The 19,374-nt window shown below is 47.4% G+C and overlaps 1 protein-coding gene across 1 annotated transcript in view; it reads right to left on the reverse strand.

The window, feature by feature from the left end:
• LOC117528750 (potassium voltage-gated channel subfamily C member 1-like) overlaps positions 1-19,374 on the reverse strand; it is a 155,971-nt gene that overhangs the window by 21,732 nt on the left and 114,865 nt on the right. The gene's annotated exons all lie outside the window — the stretch shown is intronic.

Below are 19,374 nucleotides of genomic sequence, written 5' to 3' on the forward strand. Positions count from 1 at the left end.
TTGCTTATCAGTTTACAATCCATTTGTCATTTATTGTATTATTCAGTTCTCACCTGTTTTGCCTTTTGTTCATTCCATAGTTTGTTTTGCCATTTTTATTGGACTAGTTCCATTCCAGTTTTAGTTTTAATCATTAGTTTCCTGGTTTTCCTCTTGTTACGGTAGTTCTTAGGTTTTCCCCTTTTGTTTTGCTAACATTCATTTTTGAACACGTCATGTTTTTCACAGTTAGTTTTTTGGTCACTCTCTTCTCTTGTTTTGCACCACTTTGTTTTGCCCTCTCACACTCTCTTGCCGTTCTTCTCTCTTCTTTGTTCACATAACCATACCCCTTTCCAGAACATTCCACACACCTGCTTCACATCAACCTGATTAGTTTGCTCCTCTTTAAAACCCTCACAGTTCCACCGCTCACTGCCTGATTGTTGACTTTGATCACTTTCTCGCTTCTTGTCTTGTCCAGTTTGCGCTCTAGTATTTTTGACCTTGCTTGTGTACTCTGTCCTCCGCCTTGCCGTAGCCCTGAACTCTGCCTGTTTTTTGACTCTGTCTTTGCTCTACCTGCTATACTCCTTGACGCCGTTGGTACGAACACTGCTCTTTCTTGGCCACGACCCTGCCTGTTCCATGTCTGATACCTCTGCCTGTATATCTGACTTCATGTGTACCGAACCCACTGCCTGGTCATGAGATAAAGCTACTTATCCTCCACAACTAACCATGTCTGTTTTGCATTGGTCTCCTACTGCTTCTTGCATCAAACAATCAGAGATTCTTGACATCTGCCAAGGGTTGACGAGGACTCAAAATAAAAGATATGTGATTCACATCGTGACCCGGACTTTACCTGGAGCTGGATTCCACAACACAATGCAGTAATTGCATACTGATCCAGAATGGTCCAACTGATCAAGATGTTGCAATCTGATATTTGATTTACAAGCTGAAACAAAAAAGTATCTTCCTGATCTTGGTTTTACATCGTGATCTTGTATCTTTCTGCTGCAGAACCTGCATATTGATCCGGATCACTCCCAACATCCAACACTAACAGGCTCTTCCTTTGTACAACAGCTACATGTGATTAAAATTTTGTTAAGATCCATCAAGCAGAAATGATCCAGAATCAGGACTTGATCCTGGTGCACTCCATAATTTAATCGAGTCTTTCGTGTCTTCTATCTGTTGTTAAAACTTCGGCAAAATCTATATAGTAGTTTTGACGTAATCCTTTAAAGCCTATAAACTGAAATCCTAAGCCAGAATCCAGATCTGGATCACCTCAAAATTCAGTGGAGTCTTCCATGCCCTAATATTGATCTGTGGTACAAATTTGGTGAGAATGCATGAAACAGTTTTGATGTATTCCTTCAAAGCCTATATAAAATGAATTTTGATGCAGAAATCTTGATCCAGAATCCGGGTCCAGATCACCTCACTTCCAAGGCCTAATGTCTCTCTGTGGTGAACGTTTCATCAAAATCCGTGAAGTAGTGTTGGCGTAATCCTGCTAACAGACAGACAGACAGACACCGACGATTTTATTTCGTCCACCAAGGAAATAATAAAAATGTCAAAGCCACAGTAATGGAATGCATAGACATGCATACCCTATTTTTGACCAGAAAAATTCATTTTAGAAAATTATACACAACTGAAAACATGTCATTATTATAAGATTTTTTTTTCCTTAATAACTTACCTGGTTAAATAAAGGTTAAATCAAAACAGATTAAACCTTCAATAAAAACTTTCATAAAAGCCAAGAAATGGTGGCGCATACATGAACATTTATAAGTCAATGACTATGTCTTGGACTTCACTTACATCCGTCACTAAGAAACAGTGTGGTAAATGTGTCTGGAGTATTTAGTTCTCAAAAACTGAGTGACTGTGCAAGATGAAGAGGAGCCACCCACCACAACTCTTTTGAAGTCATAGGCTAAACTTTGCAACGTGCAACTTTTGTATGTTTCATCGTGAGTGCTATGCTCTTTAAAGCTACAGTTTGTAGGATGTAGTGCCATCTAGTGGTGAGGTTGCAGATTGCAACCAACTGAACACTGTTGTGTGGGCCGCTGAAGAGGAGGTACTGCTGGCCCACCACCACCAGAGGGCGCCCTGCCTGGAGTGCGGGCTCCAGGCACCAGAGGGCGCTGCCGCCTCACAGGAGCAGCCAAGGTGACAGCTGTCACCCATCAACCAAAACAGCTGACATCCATCAGCTGAAGGGTATATCAGCTGGACGGCATCTCCACCTCATTGCCGAGATATCGCTCTACCAAGGAGGTAACGTACTCAGCCTATTGTGTTGTTTTCTTGACAGTAATACTTTGTTGCTTTGCACAGAAAAAGAGAAGAACAGCAGGAGACTGTATTTTGGGATAAGTACTCGCATTCCTGCACTACAGTGTTGTTGTTGATTAGAGGTGGAGGTGGTGTTTCCACCCTACGTGTTGCTGGGTGCAGCCGCACCCACATCTGACTGTTTCTGTTCCTCGCCAGCAGTACCGGATCCGACGAGCGGAGGCAGTGGCCACCTGGGAGTTCGGGACTTGGCGGCTCCAGTATTCCCGGGGTCCGGTGGCGGAGAAAATCGGGTGGTTCCGGTTCGACTCGGACAGACGTCTCCTATCGTCGAGCCTGCCCACACGACACCATTAGAATTGGTTATAACCACAATTGTAATCTGTTGTGTTTGTTGTGCGTATTCACAACAGTAAAGCTTTGTTATTTGACTTTCTCCATTGTCCGTTCATTTGCGCCCCCTGTTGTGGGTCCGTGTTCCTACACTTTCACAACAGGATATCTCGGCCAGCGTCATGGATCCCGAGGGGCGTCAACCGGCTGTTGAACGGCCAATGGAAGAACAGGGCGCACAGGCGTCCGCAGGAGGGGTGATCGGTGAGTTGCAGCGGATCCTCACCGCTTTCACGACTCGGTTGGATTTGATGACCGAGCAGAACGTCCTCCTGAACCGCAGGGTGGAGGCTCTCGCTGCGCAGGTGGAAGCGCCGCTGCGGCTCTCCCTCCCGTCGACCCTGTGCGTACTAGTGACGTTCCGCTGGTCGTTCAACGACCCCTCCCTCCTTCCCCTGAAGCATACATAAGCCCCCCAGAGCCGTACGGAGGCTGTGTGGAGACGTGCGCAGATTTCCTTATGCAGTGTTCGCTCGTCTTCGCACAGCGTCCCGTCATGTACGCGACCGACGCTAGCAAAGTAGCTTATGTGATAAATCTGCTTCGTGGTGAGGCACGCGCTTGGGCTACAGCGCTCTGGGAGCAGAATTCACGGCTCCTTCAGACATATGATGGGTTTGTGAGGGAGTTCAGAACAGTGTTCGATCACCCTAACAGAGGAGAGACCGCTTCAGCCGTGCTGATGTCAATGAGACAGGGGCGCCGGACCGCAGCTGCCTATGCAGTCGACTTCCGCATCGCGGCTGCGAGGTCCGGCTGGAATAGCACTGCCCTCCGCGCCGCCTTTGTAAACGGACTGTCGATGGTCCTCAAGGAGCACCTGGTGGCTAAGGACGAACCGCGGGATCTAGATGGGCTCATCGATCTTGTCATACGATTAGACAATCGGTTAGAAGAGCGCCGTCGGGAACGAGATGAAGGGCGTGGCCGGGCACGCGTCGTCCCTCTCCCTTCCGGTTCCGACCGCGTTCCGCCCTCCCCACGCTCCACGGCCCCTGCGCTCCGTGCGGTTACAGCCCCCCCTGCTGACGAAGCTATGGACACGAGTAGGGCAACATTTAGGGCACCAGTTACACAAAGGAGGCTGGCCTACGGAGCGTGTTTTGTTTGTGGCTCGATAGAGCATCAATCAAGAGACTGCCCCGAGCGGTTAAACACACAATGCCCGCCCCTAGAAACTGGGCTAGGGGTGGGCCAAGACATTCACGTGGGACACACCCACATCGCCACACGTCTCCCAGTGGCAATCCTGTATGAGGATTTAACCCTGAAGGCCCCAGCACTGGTGGACACGGGCTCAGAAGGGAATTTGCTAGACAGCAAATGGGCCAGGGAGGTGGGGCTCCCTCTGGTGGCGCTTACCTCGCCTGTGCAGGTACGGGAACTAGATGGCTCCCCACTCCCTCCAATCACTCACAAGACACCACCAGTAACCCTGGTGGTGTCAGGAAATCACCGGGAGGAGATCGAGTTTTTTGTGACTCCGACCACCTCCCGTGTGATTTTAGGGTTCCCCTGGATGTTGAAACACAATCCCCGGATCGATTGGCCGTCCGGGGTAGTGGTTCAGTGGAGCGAAACCTGCCATCGGGTATGTTTAGGTTCCTCGGTTCCTCCCGGTTCTCAAGCCAGGGAGGAGGTCAGAGCCCCGCCCAATCTAGGGACGGTGCCGGTGCAGTACCATGACCTTGCAGAGGTGTTCAGCAAGGATCTGGCGCTCACCCTTCCCCCGCACCGCCCGTATGATTGTGCCATTGATTTGGTTCCAGGCGTTGAGTTCCTGTCCAGTAGGCTGTACAACCTCTCACGACCTGAGCGCGAATCAATGGAGACCTACATCCGGGACTCTTTGGCTGCCGGGTTGATCCGGAATTCCACCTCCCCGATGGGGGCGGGTTTCTTTTTTGTGGGGAAAAAGGATGGCGGATTACGTCCATGCATCGATTACAGGGGGCTGAACGAAATCACGGTTCGTAACCGATACCCCTTACCCTTGTTGGATTCGGTGTTCACGCCCCTGCATGGAGCCAAGATATTCACCAAGCTTGATCTTAGGAATGCATATCACCTGGTTCGGATCCGGAAGGGAGACGAGTGGAAGACGGCATTTAACACCCCGTTAGGTCATTTTGAGTACCTGGTCATGCCGTTCGGTCTTACAAACGCTCCCGCGACGTTCCAAGCATTAGTTAATGACGTCTTGCGGGACTTCCTGCACCGATTCGTCTTCGTATATCTAGACGATATACTCATCTTTTCTCCGGATCCTGAGACCCATGTTCGACATGTACGTCAGGTCCTACAGCGGTTGTTGGAGAACCGGCTGTTTGTGAAGGGAGAGAAGTGTGAGTTCCACCGCACTTCTTTGTCCTTCCTGGGGTTCATCATCTCCTCCAACTCCGTCGCTCCCGATCCGGCCAAGGTTGCGGCGGTGAGAGACTGGCCCCAACCCACAAGCCGTAGGAAGCTGCAACAGTTCCTCGGCTTTGCTAATTTCTACAGGAGGTTCATTAAGGGCTACAGTCAGGTAGTTGGCCCCCTGACAGCCCTGACCTCGCCAAAAGTTCCCTTCACCTAGTCGGATCGTTGCGATGCCGCGTTCAAGGAGTTGAAACGGCGCTTCTCGTCTGCACCCGTTCTGGTGCAGCCCGATCCTAGTCGCCAGTTAGTGGTTGAAGTGGACGCCTCGGACTCAGGGATAGGAGCCGTGCTGTCCCAGAGCGGAAAGACCGATAAGGTCCTTCACCCGTGTGCCTATTTTTCCCGCAGGTTGACCCCGGCCGAACGGAACTATGACGTCGGCAATCGAGAACTCCTTGCGGTGAAAGAGGCTCTTGAGGAGTGGAGACATCTGTTGGAGGGAACGTCCGTGCAATTCACGGTTTTCACTGACCACCGGAACCTGGAGTATATCAGGACCGCCAAGCGGCTGAATCCCAGGCAAGCCCGCTGGTCACTGTTCTTCGGCCATTTTTACTTCCGGATCACCTACCGTCCCGGGACCAAAAACCAGAGATCGGACGCTTTGTCCCGGGTACATGAAGACGAAGTCAGAACGGAGCCGTCGGATCCCCCGGATCCCATCATCCCGGAGTCCACTATCGTGGCCACCCTCACCTGGGACGTGGAGAAGACCGTCCGGGAGGCCCTGGCACGAGACCCGGACCCCGGAACCGGGCCGAAGAATAAACTCTACGTCCCACCAGAGGCAAGGGCTGCGGTCCTGGACTTCTGTCACGGTTCTAAATTCTCCTGTCATCCTGGGGTGAAAACAACCGTGGCAGTCGTCCGGCAGCGCTTCTGGTGGGCGTCCCTGGAGACCGACGTCCGGGATTATATCCAGGCCTGTACCACCTGCGCCAGGGGCAAAGCCGACCACCGCAAAACATCGGGATTGCTACAGCCCCTGCCCGTACCTCATTGCCCCTGGTCTCACATCGGCCTGGATTTCGTCACGGGCCTCCCGCCGTCCCAGGGAAACACCGTCATCCTCACGATAGTGGACCGATTCTCCAAGGCGGCCCACTTCGTGGCCCTCCCGAAGCTCCCAACGGCCCAGGAGACAGCGGACCTCCTGGTCCACCACGTCGTCCGACTGCATGGGATACCATCAGACATCGTCTCCGATCGCGGTCCCCGGTTCTCCTCGCACGTCTGGAGGAGCTTCTGCCGGGAACTGGGGGCCACGGTCAGTCTCTCGTCCGGGTATCACCCCCAAACCAACGGGCAAGCAGAACGGGCCAATCAGGAGATGGAACAGACCCTACGTTGTGTGACAACGGAGTACTCATCTGGCCTGGATCGAGTACGCCCACAACAGTCAAGTGTCATCAGCCACCGGCCTCTCCCCTTTTGAGGTGTGTTTGGGGTATCAGCCCCCATTGTTTCCGGTGGTTGAGGGAGAGGTCGGTGTGCCCTCGGTCCAGGCCCACCTGCGGAAGTGCCGTCGGGTGTGGCGTGCCGCCCGTTCTGCTTTGTTGAAGGCCCGGATGAGGGCGAAGACCCATGCAGACCGGCGGCGGACCCCGGCTCCTACGTATCGTCCCGGGCAGGAAGTGTGGTTGTCCACCAAGGACATCCCACTGCAAGTAACCTCCCCGAAGCTAAAGGACCGATACATAGGACCGTACAGAATCCTCAAAGTCATCAATCCCGCCGCAGTGAGGCTTCAGCTTCCGGCCTCACTGCGGATCCATCCTGTGTTCCATGTCTCAAGGATCAAACCACATCACACCTCACCCCTCTGTACTCCGGGTCTGGCACCACCTCCTGCCCGGATCATCGATGGCGAGCCGGCCTGGACTGTGCACCGGCTTCTGGATGTTCGACGGATGGGCCGGGGTTTTCAATACCTGGTGGACTGAGAGGGGTACGGCCCTGAAGAACGCTCCTGGGTGAAGAGGAGCTTCATCCTGGACCCAGCCCTCCTGGCCGATTTCTACCGCCGCCACCCGGACAAGCCTGGTCGGGCGCCAGGAGGTGCCCGTTGAGGGGGGGGTCCTGTTGTGTGGGCCGCTGAAGAGTAGGTACTGCTGGCCCACCACCACCAGAGGGCGCCCTGCCTGGAGTGCGGGCTCCAGGCACCAGAGGGCGCTGCCGCCTCACAGGAGCAGCCAAGGTGACAGCTGTCACCCATCAACCAAAACAGCTGACATCCATCAGCTGAAGGGTATATCAGCTGGACGGCATCTCCACCTCATTGCCGAGATATCGCTCTACCAAGGAGGTAACGTACTCAGTATTGTGTTGTTTTCTTGACAGTAATACTTTGTTGCTTTGCACAGAAAGAGAGAAGAACAGCAGGAGACTGTATTTTGGGATAAGTACTCGCATTCCTGCACTACAGTGTTGTTGTTGATTAGAGGTGGAGGTGGTGTTTCCACCCTACGTGTTGCTGGGTGCAGCCGCACCCACATCTGACTGTTTCTGTTCCTCGCCAGCAGTACCGGATCCGACGAGCGGAGGCAGTGGCCACCTGGGAGTTCGGGACTTGGCGGCTCCAGTATTCCCGGGTTCCGGTGGCGGAGAAAATCGGGTGGTTCCGGTTCGACTCGGACAGACGTCTCCTATCGTCGAGCCTGCCCACACGACACCATTAGAATTGGTTATAACCACAATTGTAATCTGTTGTGTTTGTTGTGCGTATTCACAACAGTAAAGCTTTGTTATTTGACTTTCTCCATTGTCCGTTCATTTGCGCCCCCTGTTGTGGGTCCGTGTTCCTACACTTTCACAACAGAACACAGATCTCTTACCTCTCTGCCCTTCCAATGTGTGCAATATAAGCTATGGTGGCAGAAAGATGCCAAGCTACTTGCATAATGATGTCATCTTCAATGAAGCGTTAATAATGAGGTTATTGTAGACAGTGTTTGATAATATCTGTGCTAATTCCTTATTTTATGTTAGTGATCAAGTATTTGCTTTTGGTATTTGATTGAGATCTGGTTTAAAGTTTAAACATAAGAGTTAAGTTTCACTTCCATCATGCATGTGCAGGTTTCAGATACAGGGAGGGCTCCAAATATCTGTGAGAGCCAGTAACATTAGAATTGTGAAACCAGACGCTGGTCCGGTTTCAACGTGACCTTCAATTAATTCAAAATGTGGAATATATCGATGTGGTTCTTTGTAAGGGGCAGTAAGTTACATAAAGAACTGGGGGAAATTACAATAAACAGGAATTGTATTTATTTATAACCTCAGTTCAAAAAGCAGTATTGTGATTCCATTTAAAGGACTCAGGTGCTCGGTCTGAATTTGACATCTCCACTGCGTTATGCAGAGCTTTGTGAGCCTGGTGAGAGATAGATGCCCTTTTCCAGCTGTAACCAAATCTTTGAGAATGAAACCGAATTGAATCAGATCACCAGTGATATCAAGACTCACTTTTGCACTGATGCTCTGTTTCTCAGCAGCTCTGTCTCGTGCTAATGTGGCTCCTGAGCAGAACACAGTGAACCGCATTAATTTATCAACTCCCTGAAAGATTTGGAGAAGAAGCATGATGTTGGGACAAGAATAAATGCCACAGTTATTAATGATGTGAAAAAACACAAACTTAAAAGTATTTTATAACCCTCACAGTGATCCTTACATTTACTTTGACTGCTTTTTCATTGAGGAACAAAGATGGGAAGAATTCCAGTTTGTCAAAAAATGTGTAAGAAAGTTATTGAAATGTTTTAAAATAATGTTTTTCAAAGAAAGATGGGAATGAATTTGCATATTGCTCCCTCTACAGTGGATAATATCATTAAACAAGGAAAATTAAGGAATCTGGAGGAATTTCAGTGTGAAAGGGCAAGGGTACAAGCTTAGGTTGAGCACCATGTGATCTCTTATCCCTGAGATGCCACTCATTCATCAATAGCTGATATAACCACATGAGCATGGGATTACTTTGGGAAACCTTTGTTAGGTACAACAGTATGGAGTTTCAGTCACAAATGCCACTTAAATCTTTACCCAGAGATGAAAAGGACCATCCAGAATCTGTCATGGTGTGCAGTTGTGTAAGTGCTCATGGAAAAGGTAATTTACACTTCTGTGATGGCAGCATTGGTGATTCTTAGGCCCAACCCCAATATCCTCCCTTTTCCTTTGCCCTCTTGGGGATTAGGCCTAAACTGACTGTAGGTCTGAGTGTGTGAATGTGCTGCATGTCCACAGTGGACCTTGTTGTTTGCCCAATAATCTCTGGGATAGGCTTTACACTGCCCCCCCCCCCACACACACACACACATACACGCATACCTCTGTGACCCTTAATTTGAATAAGCAGGTTAAGAAAATGAATAAATAAATGAATAATGGCAGCATTAATGCAGAAAAGTACTCTGTGGTTGGCATGAAGCTGGACTCTCTGGTGACGGTGACAAAGAGAACACCAGACAAACTGCTGGACATTATGGATGATGCCAGTCACACTCTGCACACCGTCATCAGCAACCAGAGGAGCCTCTTCAGCCACAGACTGCTCCTTCCCAAGTGCAGGACCAAAAGACTGAAAAACTCCTTTGTCCCTCAGGCCATCAGACTGTACAACTCCTCACTCAGGGGGAGGAGGAGTAACAGGAAGACAGAGGACGGGAAGGAGAGGAACATTAGTAGCCAGTAAACCAGTACTGATCAGTATGTCTGGTATTTACAGTATACGAGGTCTCTTAGATAATAAACCGACCCTTTTATTTTTTTTTTTAACTATATGGATTTGAATGACATGCGATTACACCAATCATGCTTGAACCCTCGTGCGCATGCGTGAGTTTTTTCACGCGTGTCGGTGACGTCATTTCCCTGTGGGCAGGCCTTGAGTGAGATGTGGTCCCGCCCTCTCGGCTGAATTCCTTTGTTTCACACGCTGCTCGAGACGGCGCGCGTTGCTTTATCAAAAATTTTTCTGGACCTGTGAGGAATATCCGAGTGGACACTATTCAAGAAATTAAGCTGGTTTTCTGTGAAAAGTTTAACGGCTGATGAGAGATTATGGGGTGTTTCTGTTGGTGTAAGGACTTCCCACGGAGCGGGACGTCCTGCAGCGCTTCCAGGCGCTGTCGTCGGCCTGTTTCGAGCTGAAAACATCCTAATTTAAGGCTTAATTCACCCAGGACATCGTGAGAGAACAGAGAAGATTCAGAAGAGGCCGGCATGAGGAATTTACGCAGACATTCCACTGTTTAAGGACATTTTTTTAATGAAAGACGTACGCGCAAATTCGCCGAGTCGTTTCCGTGACGACTCGGCAAATCTGTGTGCGCCGCGACAGGAAAAACACCTCCGTGTTGAAAACCATTTGTAGAATTCAGGCGGCTTTTAATGGCTTTCAACAAGTGAGTAACTGAGAAATTGTTTAACAGCTTGGGCATGTTCCAACTTGCCCGTTAAGATTTCCAACGGAGGTGTTTTTTCTGCCGCGACCCCCCGCGGTCGGGTCCAGCCCGACATGCGACTCTGCCCGCACGTTCTTTCATTACAAAATGACCGTTAACAATGGAATGTCCGAATAAACTCCTCATGCCGACTTCTTCTGAAAGTTCTCTGTTCTCTGACGACTTACTGCGTCAACAGAGCCTGAAATGTGGAAGTTTTCAACTTGAAACGGCGAGACGCTGCCGCCTCGAAGCGCAGATCGCCGTCAGGCGCCGTGGACCGTCCTTAAAGCGACACTACCAGACCAAAATCTCTCATCAGCCGTTAAAATTTTTACCGAAAACCAGCTGAACTTATTGAATGGTGTCCACTCAGTTGTGACTTACAGTTTTGAAAAAATTTTTATCAAACAAAGCAACAGTCTCTGAGCCATTCCTAAACAATGAAAAAAATCGACGAGCGGGTGGACGACTCCTCACTCAAAGACTGCCCACAGGCGAATGACGTAACCGACAGGCGTGAAAAAACTCTCGCATGCCCACGAGGGTTCAAGCATGTCTGATGTAATCACACGTGATTCAAATCCATATGGTTTTTGAAAAAAATAATGTCGGATACTTTTCTAATAGACCTCGTATTGTGTATTTGTATTTATATTTGCAAACTGTTTTTCTTTTTTTTTTTCACTTTTGAAACTCTGTGTGCGTCTTACCCTCTGTGCTGGTATACAATGCTGCTGGAAACTCAGTTTCACTGAGGGAGTCTTCCCAAGGGATCAGTAAAGTTCTGTCGAATCTAATATCATCTAATTAAGATTTAGAGCAACATACTCTGTCTTTCAGATGATATCGTTTCCAGGAATGTCCATGCCTGGTTCAATAAGACAATGCAAAACCACATTCTGCACACATTACAAAGGCTTGGCTACAGAAGAAGAGGGCACGGCCCTGATAAAGAAGGTCCCCAATAGAGAATGCTTGGAGAACTTAAAAAAAAATTAATAAAGTGCAACAATGATGACCCTATACTGTTGCACACCTTAAGATGTTTTTGCAGGAAGAATGAAGATAAAAAAGCACCTGAAACATTTCATTGCTTGTTTACTCAATGCCAAAATAGCAATGTTACAAAGTGGTAAATACTTGAGTGTCCCAGCTTTTTTTTGGAATGTGTTGCAGGCCTGAAATGATGTATATTAGCAAATTAAATGAAGTTAACCCCACAAAACATGAAGTACAGAGTCCATGCAGTCTACAATGAAATAGAAGTTCTGTTACTACTTATGTCCTGGATCCTGTAGGGAGAGGGGGAGAGAGAGAGAGAGAGAGAGAGAGAGAGAGAGAGAGAGAGAGAGAGAGAGAGAGAGAGAGAGAGAGAGAGAGAGAGAGAGAGAGGTCAGTGATGAAGACAGACAGATGAAGTCTTCTGGTAGTCCTCAGGGAGGAAATCAAGTCCCATAGCTTATTATCATGATCTAATTTAACACTGCTATATGGAGCTGCCCTGGACGGACACACACACACACACACACACACACACACACACACACACACACACACACACACACACACACACACACACACACACACACACACACACACACACACTTTGAGGGGATTTATCAATGACAGATACAACGTGGTGTAGAATACATTCAGTCCCTTGTTTAGGGCCCCTTCACACATAATGCAAATTTAGTTGAATTGCGCATGAGGTGCGCATGAAGCAGGAATTGTATGCAAAACGTGTAAAATTGTAGCTGCCTCTAACGTCTCATACACCGGTTGCTATAACTATTTGCGCACACCTGCGACTGAAAGACAGAGTGGGCACTGTGCGAACCCATTGAACCCTCTCGCGGCAGGTGTCGGCCAAATTTCAGCTGACACACATGAACATCTAACACCACTTGTTTGGCACTTAGAAAATGTGTGGCCATTCATACTATCATCACGATAACAGTCAGCAGACAATCACTGTCGAGCTGGATGTGAAATCTATCTAAGTGCCCCACGACTGTGGAGTTGCAAAAAGCCACACACGTGGTGCATGTGCGTGTGTCTGGAGCACACCTGCATAAAATGCTTATATGTATGTACAGATCTGATAACATGGGGGCCGGACAGCAAGGTCTGATCGCACACAGCACGGGGAGGGGCCTGTCAGCTGATCACAGCACACAGACAGCTGGATGATGGCTCAGTGCACACATTAAAAACACAGAAACCACCACCAGGACAGTTATATAAATAATTACAACAATACCTACAAACGCAATTACATAACAAATAATAAAAATGAAAGACCACATAACACAGAGTGACACGTTGGTCTGGGCACTGAACGGACAAGGGGGAGGGGGTGTCTGCTCACAGCCGCAGTTGTAAAGCTCTCTTCTCCTGGACGTCCCAGCTGGAGGACACGTTCCGTGTTTGGAAGGATATGAACTTACAACATTCCTCCGTGAGGCACGTGTCTCTGCTTGCTGTCCTCACATGGAAATATTGTGAATTTTTCCTCTGTGAGATCAATAAAGTTTTAGCTTATCTTAAATATATAAAACATCTTTCTCCTTTGCGCCAGGCTGCAGAGGCCAGACACAGTGCACCTCGTCCATGTCTTTGTTGATTTCAGGCATTTTTCTGCACTGATTACAGGCCAGCGATGGTAGTGCAGTGGTAAAGTTTATGTCTGGTAATGATAGCTTATGGGTTTCAATCCCGTGAGTGACATTTTTTCAACCAGGGTTATTTAACCGCGGGGTTCTATATTGCGTCCCCTTTAATGTAATATTTATATCAACCCAGTGATATTCACTAATTATACAGTTGGTTTTTATTTTATTGTTCTCCACATCAGCGGTGTGATGTGGTGCAGCTGCTCGCACTGTACGCCTGCTCGAAAGACACCGTCACGTGCATGAACCGTCACACCAGGAACGTGCACACTTGCCCGTCACCTTGACATTCGCGTGGTTCACTCATATGAGCTGTTTCGCTGTGAGTCGCCCTGAGTTGTACTTATTCGTACTATGTGTGAAGGGGCCCTTAGCTTCAACTTCTCTCGTCGCACGTCTCACTGAGTCTCATATTTCTTAAATCAAACAAACTAACATCTTCTAATTTTTGCCCATTTGGTTTCTTACCTCAGCATATCTTGTTACTGATATTATGTCAAAATGTGGAAATGCATTTCTACCTACTAGATCCAGAGTCTACTTTAAACAAAATTCAACAAACCTGGACACACGGGGAGGAAATCGATGCAGACCGTCTCAGCAGTAATGGATATCAGACGCCTGGTTGTCATGGCAATGACATGATGAAATATATTAGACATATTGTTGATTGTTTCAAACCGGGTCCAGAAGCAGCTTTTTATTGGTACCAGAGTGTGACTCACTGATCGCTACTGTTGAGTAGTCAAGGGAGGAGTTAATGTGTGACATCACCTGTTGATAGGGTCAGTGGTGTTTGGGACCCTGGCATTACCGAATATATGGTGAGATCAGTGACATGCGCTGAGAGACACAAAGAGGCATTTGGTTTTAGTTCTGCTTTTCACTCAAGTTAGCTGCACACAGTCAGGGCCAGGTTTTACTTTTACTGCTGTGCATGCTTAATGAGTTACATCAAACCTGCATGCTGACCAATGAGCAGCTCCACTGGAGGAGTTAGGAATGAAGAGCATTGCAGAAGATCATTTAAGAAGTGACAATACATGACAATTTGGCAAGCTGGGGACCTGGTCCCCATCTTTAAAAAATGGGGCAGGACAGCGTGTTCCAGTTATGGAGGAATCACATTTCTCAGCCTCTCTGGGAAAACATGTGCTAGAGAGAGAGACTTACGCTGAATCTCAATTCTACCCCTCGGTCCTTCCCCTTACCCCTTCCCTCCATTTTGCGTGGGTACAGAGGGGAGAAACAGAAGGGTGTCTCAATTCTCTTTTTGGAGCAAGGCAGAGGGGTAGGCGGAGGGCTTCAAACCCCTTCAAATGGAGTGAATCTGGATGCACACTCCATTTGGAGGGGTAGGAGGAGCTTACCGCTGTCTCCAAAAAAACAAACATGGTGCAGAAAGAGTCGCACAAATGTAAGCTGCTTTCATTACAAATTACACTGTTTAGACAGTTATAACTTGACAAAAAACTTTACAGGCAATTGCCTATGACAGCAACGTGTATGCTGCTGGATGCATGTTGCGTATATTGTCATTTTGAAGAATATCGTAACTTCGCTCGTGCGCTGAGGCGTTAAAATGCACATACACACAAACGCTACGATAAGACAATTTTAGATCTCACTATGTAGAAAATCATGATAAAGGATAAGTACGTTAATTTGTATGTTCAAGGATTCAAGGATTCAAGGATTCAAAAGGAGTTTATTGTCATATGCACATAGGAACATGTTCCCTGCACAATGAAATGTGTTTACTGCATTTTTACCCATCCTAATTGCCAGTTAGGAGCAGAGGTCGCCTTTTTTGGCACCCGGGGACCCAGCTCCAAATGTATATCCCTGCCCTAGGTCACGAGCAGGGCTGAGCAAACCTTGACCGGCCTCATGACACACAACAAACACACACACAAGGAAAGAATTGGGAAAAGAAAAACCTCCATTGCTGCTGTGTTGAACTCACGCAGCCCCACTGGAGAGCAAAAAAACACAAAGCATAGAAAAACAGTCATAACAAAAAACAAATCACAACAGACAACAGACGACAGCCGAGACTTGGATGTGTCCAATGTCCAGACAGACAGCCCAGAAGGCCGCTCGTGAGGCGCCATCGACAGGCCTTATCTGTCCATCCTGGGGGGGATCCCAGTCCTGAATCAGTCCACCAGAGTCTCAAGATCCCACAGTCAACATCTCAGGACTGGGAAGGGAGGGAGGGAGGGAGGGGGGGAGATGAGGAGCAAGGCTATCAGGAGTGTTCCTTGGGGGGAGGATTTTATCCCAGCGGCCTTGAAGGACAGCTGGTGTTTGGAAACCAAATAGATATCCAGATTAACAGACGCCTGGCAGATTCCACAGTCTGAAACTTCAGAGTGGCTCCCAAATACATCTGAATAGAGGAGATGTGGTCTTACTGACGATCAAAGCAGTTTTCCAGTGCAGCCATTCTCCCGAGATGGATTCCAACGTGCGGTTGACATCCGCCGACTGAGCTGACACTGCCCTTCCAATCGAATCAATCATGTGGGGCAGCCTGGACGGGCCAATTAATGCCACCTCCACCTTCTTAATTTTCTGGTAAACCAGTGCTATGGTGGCCCCACACAGCAGAAACTCGGTCACCACAGCTTCAAATAAGTAAACATCTTCAACGTCCTCCACAGACAACGTGTACAGGCACATGACTTGCCACCTCCGCCAGCTGTCCATCACGTAACCTGCCACATGTGTCCCGGCAGGACAGGTCGGATCCTCCGCTCCTGAGTATCTTGTGGAAAAAATAGTATCAATTGCGTTCAGAGACCACTTGATCAGATCCATTTTGCCATTTTCCAGAGGAGCAGGGCTGGCAGCCTCACAGACAAAACACGCTACAGTAGCAGGAAAGTTGGGGAGGGAGGAGGAGAGAAAAATGCGACCGTCCCGACCGAGAGCAAGAAGGCAAAAAAAAAAGTGTTCATAAATCTTTGGATAATAGCGATCCCTGCTGGTGGATTTCAAGGTCTGTAACGTGTGTATTTTGTAAACAAACAGGGAGCCCTGAACACACTCGTCTCCTAATAAGCTTTCAGGCAGAAAATGAGGAGAAGTTTCACCAATGAGAGTAAGTTGGAAAATATATACACCCATGTATATAAGTAACACATAACCTGATGTCCTAATAGACTGCTATTATTTGTCAAGGAAATTTCTAAAGGAAATAGGGCTGGATGCAAAAAATGGGAGAATTTGAAAAAGAAATATAAGGTTAACAGAACTAGATGCAGCCCATAATATACATATGGGTGCTGGTCATATAATTAGAATATCATGAAAATGTTGATTTATTTCAGTAATTCCATTCAAAAAGTGAAACTTGTATAATGTGTACATTCATTCCACACAGACTGATATAGTTCAGGTGTTTATTTCTTTTAATTACTAATTAATCAATTAATTATGAATGAATTAACAATATTAATTATTACTATTATTAATTATTAATCATTGTTGGTATTATTATCATTAAGTAATTATTAATTAACTAATTAATTATTAATACTATTAATTATTATTGTTATTATCAATTACTAATTAATTTAATTAATTATTAATACCACAAAATTCTCCGACATGATTGCAATGCGTCGAAGAAATCTGTGACTTCTATTTCTTTGCATTGATGCAGAAAGGCAAGAAAATAAAAAGAGCAAACAGGCTACTGCAAGAAGTTGCGCTTCGGTTGCCATGTTGATAAACAGTGAAGACAGCACTTTAAGCGATGCAACATGACGTCAAACTCATGAGATGGGCAGTCTTTTTTTCCCCTAAGGCAGAGGGAAGTCTCAATTCATAGGGCTAGAGGCATACCCCTACGCCTTACCCCTTGCTTTAAAGGGGTAGGCGTAGGGGTAGGGCCAAGGGGAAGGGGAAGGGGTACAAAAGAGAACTGAGATTGGGCCTAGACTATGACTCAAACCTCAGAATCAGGAGAAGCAAGGTGGAATCCTGGTAATAGAATGGTGGACTAGCTTGTTACCCTTGCAAGGATAAAAGAAGGGATTTGGATTTATGACCAACCAATCTAAATGGGTTTTGTGGACTTGGAAAAGGTGTACGGCCGAGTCCCTTGAGGTGTCCTTAGGGGGGCGCAGAGTATGGGGTACCAGAATTGCTGCAATGTGCAGTCCGTTCTCTATATGAGCAAAGTAGTAGCTGTGTCCACATTCTCCACATTACATTCGACCTGTTCCCAGTGGGGGTTGGACTCTGCCAGGACTGCCCTTGTCATTAATCCTGTTTGTGATGTTCATGGGCAGGATATTAAGGCACAGGTGGCAAACGTGGTACAACATGCCCACAGGCTTTGCCATGACGATCCATCTCACAGCTCAATCAACTGCGATCAGATCGTTTCAAATGCTGTTATGATGCCATCAGAATACGTAGACTGAGATCAGATGGTGCAAAAATTGCACATTTCAACGGCGCCAAGAGTGTTTTGAACATGTGCAACACACTCGGGACACCCAAGTGAATGGGACCAACTATGTAGACTGCTCTGAAACTGCCATCTGTCTGTCTTCAGACCATTTAACAGAGGCCAGCAGGAGTTGCCGTGACCCGGATGAGAGTGAGTTTGGGGGGGTGTGTGTAACAAAGGCCAGCAGGAGTCACTGTGCCTATGTAGTTAGTAAACCTCACGCCCAACAGCTCAAAAGGATTCTCTGTTCACAAGGCCAGAGCCCTGGGTTTTAGCCTTCTGGTTAGAGGGTCCGTCTTCCATGCCGAGGATCGTGAGTTCGCGTCCCAAGGGGAGTGAATGGACGGAGTCATAACAACACAACGCAGAGTGCAGGCGCTACAACTGTACCTCAATATTTCCCGACTGTGGCCATTCTGACGTATTTCGGCCTCAAACGGCATATGTGTGATGGGGTTTTAAATGAGATTCCTCCATCAGATGTCTGGATTTGCACTCTGAGATAGGGTGAGAAGCTCCGACATCCTGGTGTGACTCAGAGTAAAGTCACTGATTCTTCATATGTATAGGAGCCAGCTGAGGTGGTTTGGGTATCTGGTGAGGATGCCCCCCGGTCGTCTCCGGAGGTAAGGGTTCCAGGCATGTCCACCTGGATGGAAGCCCAAGGGAAAACCCAGGAAATGTTGGAGGGATTATACTTCCCAGCTGGTTTGGGAAGGCCTCAATAATTTCCAAGAAAGAGCTGGAGGACTTGGTCCAGGACAGGAAAGTGTAGGATGAGCTGCTTGGTCTGCTGTCACCACGAAGTGGCAGGAAATTAATGAACAATGCATGAAAATAGTACAACCTGGATCCAGATCCAGCATGGTAGAGGTCTGGATCTGCACTACACTCTACGTTTTAAGCAAAATTCAAGCCAGTGATTTGAGTGCTTTATGAGTAATAGAAGAACGGACACAGACAGACGCACAGACCTGATCCCAAAGTCTCCAGCTGAAGATTGTGATCGATTTGGATCATTTTCAAAACAGTGAAATTAAAAAAACAAACAAATGAGGTCACGTAGAATACCTGTGTTCTGTCTTTCCTGCTTCACACTTTTAAATCACTCCTTCACGCCTCTTCTTCATCTCTTTCTCTGCTGTCAGTCATTCACACCGACCTAAATCTCACATCCTCCCCTCGACAATTTCTTTTTAGCTCTCTTCACTACTCCCTCCTGCCTACATGTTCTCCTCTTTCACTCCTTCTTTTCCTTTTCCCTTCTCCTTTGTGTTGCTTCTTTATCTGTCATTGCTTGATAACCATCTTTCGTTGATCTCTCTAGATTTTTCTCTTTTACAAAACTGGTTTTACAAAATTTGCTTCCTTTCTTTCTTTGCTGTCCTTCCTCCATTCCTTCCTTCCTTCCTTACGTCCGACCCCTTATTTCCTCTATTCCTGCCTCCCTCTTTTCCTTCCTTTTTTCTTTCCTTCCTCATTCATTCTTTCATTTTTCCTTCCTTCCTTCCTTCCTTTCTCCATTCCTGCATTCCTCTTACCTCCATTCATTCTTTCCTTCCTTCCCCCTCCCTCTCTTTCTTCTTTTTTTCTTTCTTTATCACCTAATTTTAAAGAATGGTTCTTGTATTGTTTTTCTTTCTTTCCTTCCTCCATTCAA

The sequence above is a fragment of the Thalassophryne amazonica genome, chromosome 16 (genome assembly GCF_902500255.1).
Source record: "Thalassophryne amazonica chromosome 16, fThaAma1.1, whole genome shotgun sequence".
NCBI classification, from domain to species: Eukaryota; Metazoa; Chordata; class Actinopteri; order Batrachoidiformes; family Batrachoididae; genus Thalassophryne; species Thalassophryne amazonica.